This window comes from Centruroides sculpturatus, unplaced genomic scaffold (assembly GCF_000671375.1).
Source record: "Centruroides sculpturatus isolate CEXI.00-Female unplaced genomic scaffold, Cexi_2.0 scaffold13, whole genome shotgun sequence".
In the NCBI taxonomy this organism is placed as follows: Eukaryota; Metazoa; Arthropoda; class Arachnida; order Scorpiones; family Buthidae; genus Centruroides; species Centruroides sculpturatus.
Genome location: NW_019384405.1, coordinates 319,504 through 326,138, shown reverse-complemented (window position 1 = coordinate 326,138; position 6,635 = coordinate 319,504). Strand labels below are relative to the sequence as shown.

The following is a 6,635-nucleotide window of genomic DNA, read 5'->3' as shown; positions in this document are numbered from 1 at the left end:
ATTTAAACTACATTGATTTCTGTATAGATGTTTTGGTTCTGAATTATTAAATGTTATTTTTACCTCTGTATTCGAATATCATTGTAACAATCTTATTTATTCTTATAATCCCATCCTGAAATTTTTCTCCGTTGCGTGTCGCTTTGCGTTGAATTTTCGTCGATGTTAAGCCTAACGTAAACTTTTTTAAATAATAATCGTGGCTATTGTATTGTTAAAAATTATTTCTTTATATTTTATAAATAAAATAAATATATTGAAAAATATAAAAACAAAAAAAAAATTATACTTTAGAAGTTAATCTAGTATCTAAAACATTCGATTCGCGACACACAGTCCTCAGAAAAACACCACACAAAAGTGCCAGTGCTGCCAGCTAAAACACACACACATCAACAAAAAAAAATATTGGAGTAGCCCAAGATATAGCCAAAGATTGCAGTGCCACAGCACTAGCAAAAATTTAAATTTGCTGACTGAAATGCTTTTGATTAACCGACATTTTGGATAACCGGCTTCTGGATAAACAATGCTCTACTGTAAATAAATTAACAAATCAATAACAAAAATAAATATACTAAATACATTGAAGCCATAACAATATAAATAATATTAATAAAATAAAACTAAATAAAATAGATCAAAAATAAAATAAATTAAAATAAATACATAAAAAGGCATCACAATATAAGGGAAGATAGGGACTAAGAATTTGTATATTTTAATTTTTCTTTTATGAAGAACTTCCATGCAGAAGCTAATCCATCTGCAACCCTTGCATTAATACAGCTATCCCTTAATTTACTTTTATAGATTTCAATCTTTTCATGTCGCAAAGCCAATGATGGGGACCGCATGGTCTTGAGAATAGTTGCTTCATTCCATTTAACTACAGAAGCCTCCGCTTGTGCCATACTTGACAAAACCGTGATGCAGTGTCCTTTGCTAATGTCATATTTGTGTTTCTTAAGTCTAATAGTTAAATTCCTTCTTGTGACTCCAATATAGTCCTTAATTCCTAGTTGTTGGTTTTCAAACGGAATTTTATATACGTCCGCTTTTTCTTCTTTCTTAAGCTTGTCCTTGTCGTTTCTGAAAATACTATACAAATTAGGAGCTCTTTTGTAAACAATTTGGGAGTGTTTTTTTGTCCAAAACTTGCTTCATGATGTCCTTGATTTTTTTATTATATGTGAACTTTGTGATTTTTAACTGATTTGTCTGGATTCTTAAGCTTTTGCCTCTCATAACTTTTAATTAGCCCTTCTATTGTACTTTTCCTATAACCCAAGTTTGAAGCTACTTCTTTGATCCTATTAATCTCCTTAATCCTGTCTAGTACATTAGAGCAATATGAATACGCTCTTCTGATGAGTGCACAAAATGCTGACATTTTGTATCCATACGGGTCATTCGAATTAGCTGGTATGTAAAGAGAACTGTGTGCTGGTTTTATGTAAATACTCATTGTTATACAATCTCCTTTTACTTGTATGTCTATATCTAGAAAATGTATTCGTTCGTGACTCTTTTGCTCTAGTTTAAGTTTCAAACCATCATTATTGGTGATGTTGATTGCTTGTACAAACTCGTGTATTCTCTTGCTGTTTTTCCAAATAATGCACACAACATCCACATATCTTTTGTAAAATACCATATACTTTTTGAATCCATTAATAATGTGTTTTTCTAANTTTACGTAGTAATAAAAATATAACTTGACATACGTATTTATAAATAATTTATATTCAAATTACATCATTTCTATGACCAAGGGCGGCATAAGGCATGGGCAACGTGGGCCACCGCCTGTGCCTTGCGGTCGGAAGGGCCTTGCATTTCGAAGGTTTATGCATTACTTAAAAGCCGCGAACGCGACGAAAAAATTTTACTCGTCATAAAACAATAAATACTTTATCAAATTTTTATTCATAAAAATGCACTTTCAACTGCTTTTTATTTTATAAAATCCGTCTTCTTGCGCCACCAGAGGGCCTTTTAAACAATAGGTAGTCTGTTAGCTTTGGTCAGTAGTAGTCCAAATTCAATACAAACATTTGTTTCTTGACAATTTGATCACGGTTTAAATACAGTATTTACTTTTATGTGTCATTGAAAAGAAAAAGTGTTGTATTATCATTAAAAGACAAATTAAAGTATTTGTTTAGATTATCCGGATTTTTCCTTATCCGGACTACTTTCATCCCCAATTAGTCCAGATAATCGAGGTTCTACTGTATTGTTTTAATAAAAATATTGAAAATCTAGTAGTTTGTAAATTCATCATATGCAATGTAAATCTTGCATCTCAACAGGAAATCATATTTAATCTTGTCATTGGGTTTTACATGTAGAACTGAAAGAATATTGATTAACCATGAAAGATTTCATTGCAACATATAATTTTTCAACATTTTTCAACATATAATCATTCATGCAGAACATGCCATTTGATGGGATAACTATGATCATTTCACAGAGAAATCTGTGAAATGATCTTAATGATAATTTATGTCTTCATATATCAATTTTTATGGACTTTGCTGGAAGGTTAGATAAATTTAGTATAAATCATCTTTTGATACACAAAGTTGATCAGTGCATCTATTCCTCAGGTAAAAATCCTCTTTTTAAAATTGTGACCAGATTATGAATCAATTCCAAAACATTTACAGACTTCTTGATGTACTATTATCATAAAGTTTGTGTTAGCAAACTGCATGACAAAAAATGCCTCTTGTGTGGCATTGCCATTTTGTAATGAGACCATCCTTCTGATGGAAAAGAGCAATGCATTGTCTCATATCAATTTGACAAACTTTGAGAATTATTCTACACACTGTTCAGATGATATCTACATATACATAAAAGTGTCATTATAAATATAAGTATTAGCTAGAGGACCAATAATGATCATTGACATAAACAGTGGAGGATCCAGGCTAGACAAACATCAATCACTTTTGCTTTAGAAGTAAGGTTCATTTGCAGTTGTACTAATAATTGCTATTATCAATTGCATCAATCATCATTTTATCAATAGAGGAATAAAAACAAGCTCTGTTTGTTACTGCTCTGACATTCTTTGCTCATTCATTGACAAATTGAATAGAATGAACTAAACAATTGGTAATCTCAGTAAGATAGTATTACTGACCATACTACTATACAATTGTGGTTGTATGCCATATTTTGTATATATTTTGATAAATTCCTTTCTTTCTTTCTTTCTTTCTTTGTTCTATCCCTTCTATAATGTTCTTTCTTAACCCTTTCCTCTTGGGTGCTGATGACTAATCCATAGAACAAAAGAAAAGAAGCCCTGAGGGCTAAGTTGGGAGAGCAACAATCACTCTTTGGCTTGGATGTCTGAGGGAAAGGATGTGGAACGGTCATGCTCCAGATCATGTATTGGCAGCGACTGGAGGTGAGGAGAAACCCATACTATCCTGAATGCAAGTCTGGTGAAGAGCGAAAAAAATAGAGACTCACAGAGAATACCACAGAGATTTTTGCAGTAAGGAAAAGACAGAGATCATCTTGCTTTTGTACAAGAAATGAGAGTCAGGATTGACATCACACCCAGGATTACATAGAAGAACGGGTACCCACTTTCCTATAGATCTATCTCTTAATTCTTTCTAAACATATCCTTTCTCTTCCTTACTATTTAGTTAGTTTTAAGGCCCTAGAATTAATCCCTTTTTTTGGTTATCACAGTCCTGAAGATATTAGTACATATTATTTGTTTCAAACCTGTTATTAATCATAGTATTTTTATCACCTTTTGTCATGAGTATAATCTGTATTCATATAATATTCTTGGACTGAGGAAAGTTGGAATCCACAGAACCTCGTTCATCAAATGAAATAAAGATATTGTTTCTTGTATATGTATCTTTGAGTGCAATGAACATCACACAATCAATGGCACTCCTGGATGAAGACTTAGAGATTGATGAATGAGAGAGCCAAAACTTTTTTGAGATTATTCATACTTGCCTGATTTTTACCTTTCGGAAACAGCAGAAAGCAAAATTTATGATAAGATCCAAATATACTTCAAGAACTACAAAACATTTTCATTTTCATAAAGGGGATGAAAACTCGGGACTACTCATTGGTATTGCCCGAGTGTGAAGAAGAGTAGAGGAAAGGTAGTTAAGGGAAGAGGCGAAGGGGAAAGAGTAAAGCGAGATGGGAAAGAGTAAAGCGAGATAGGAAAGGGGATGAAAAGGGAAAGTTTCATGGGCGCCCAGCCTGTTTTATTAAGAATCAAATATACTTCAAGAACTGAAAAAACACCATTGTAATTTCTTACATCAAAGGAGTACCAACATAGGAGCTAAAGAAATGTTTAACAATAAAAAAGTTGCATAACATCATACATGATAACATGAACAACCCAGGATATCTTCAAATTAAAATTGAATTATGACTATTTAAAAAAATTATAAAATTTTTCGAGTCTATCTTTCATATTTTTAACACACCACAGAATCCTCAAATAAAAGGTTGGTGTTTCGATCATTTTTAACTTTGTGTATTTTTGTTATAATTTATCAAGTGTTCTGTGGAAGTTTATCCAAGCCAATATACTATTACTTCTGTGGTGTGTTAAAAGGATGAAAGATAGACTCAAAAAATTTTATAATTTTTTGTAAATAGTCATAATTCAATTTTCAATTTTTAATAAAAAAGTTAATGTGAACAGATTTGTTTGGATGCTCATAGTAGTCATTTTCAACATTTGATGTACAAATTAAAAATCAAAACTATCTGTTAGAAACTAATTCTGATAATGAAATAAATTACAGTAAAACCTCAATCTATCATTCCCAGATATATCATTTTCTCAGAAACATCATTTAATTTGTTAGGTCTCTGAATAAATTATTTAAACTATGAAAATTAAACCTGCATCTATCATTTCTCAATACTAAGAATGCTAATCCCAAACTGCTCATTTTTAAGAAAGAGCAACATCACACACACATTAGTATGCATTGATAGTAGTAATAGCAATTGATATTTTTGAAATACGGTATAAAAAGTATGAGTTTGTATTGTATAGTTAGGTGCAACCTTGCACAGATGTTAAGTGCCAGAGCTGGAAGGGAAGGATAGTGGTTATAACAATGAAGGCAAGCTGTATATATTTGATTGACTAAATACATACAGGCAAATGAAACAAAACTCATTTTTAAAGTTTATGTTCCATGATATGTTAGCATTCCATTTTAGAACTCAGTTGTTCCTGAAGAAGGCCTTCAGTGTAGGCCAGAAACACTTAAACTGTTTTATTACCCTGCTGATTTGGATGTAAGGTTACTGAAACATTCATAGGTATTGTCCCATTTGAGTTTGAAGAATTTGGTGTTAGTTAAAATATGGTCACATAACTAATAACATCTTCATACATTGTATATAAATTTACATCTTTTTATCTACTAAGAGTAAGGAAATGCTATTAAAAACATTAAAATGAATGAAATATCAGTTTACAATACAACTGAAAAAATTATATTTGAACATAATATTTTTTAATTATTTTATTATAATTTTTATTATTATAATAATTTATAATATATATCCTATGCTGATGATATTAAATTGATTAACCATGACTCTCTTTCCTTCAGTCTGATCCACTCTATCTTCCCTTTTAGAAAAAACTAACCTAAAAATTAATTTACAAAAAACTGTAGTCATGTTTTTTTCACTCATTTGTAATCCTGTTGCCCACATTCTATATTTACAATAATCCCATAAAATATGTTAATTCTTATAATGACCTTGGGGTTATTTCTGATCCTAAACTTACTTTCAAAGGACATGTTGATAAGATCATTAAATCTCTAGCTATTCATTATGGATACACTCCACCATACCTTTAAAATTTTAAAGGTATGGTGGAGTGTATTAATTAATAATGCAGTTAGAGATTTAATAATTCATTATGGAATTCTTTTGACATTTTTGCAAAAATATTTCTTCAAAAACAGTCTTAAATTCCATTTATTTTCCAATATTCAGTCTCTACTTGATTATTGTCTGACAATATGGGCTATGGCTGCCTCTTTCCATTTACAAAAAATATTAATTAAGCATTAGATAAAATATTTCTTATTCTAAATAAACTCTCTAATCTTCCTTTTACTCATAATGCTAATGTTGCTAAGTCCAGATTGGGAATTCCCAGTTTTACTGAATGTATTAAATACCTTGACCATTTACTTTTATACAAATACTTCCATGGTTCCATTTGTTCTTAGTGGCTGTGCCCAAGAGATCCACCACAAGTTACTCATAATCAAACTTGTTTATTTACCCCACCTTCTAGGCTTTGTTTCCTTCAGATCATTTTTCTTTTGGTCAGTTCAGAATATGGGCTGTGTGGAACAATCTCTACATGAAGATTTTCTATCTTTTAAACACATTTGTAAATGGTTACTTTATAATATTTAATCATTTGTTTTTATTTATGTATATTTTTTATCATGTACTTTGACTGTTATCCCTTTTTTATTTGTAGTTTAATCTTTTCTTATGGGCGTTATTTTTGGGGGAAGGAAATCAATTGTCTTATGACATTTTCTTTTGTATATGCAATAAATAAATAAATTTAATTATTT

The 6,635-nt window shown here is 30.6% G+C and overlaps 1 protein-coding gene across 1 annotated transcript in view; it reads right to left on the bottom strand.

The window, feature by feature from the left end:
* LOC111618786 (protein unc-79 homolog) overlaps positions 1-6,635 on the bottom strand; it is a 125,065-nt gene that overhangs the window by 53,021 nt on the left and 65,409 nt on the right. The window lies entirely within an intron of this gene.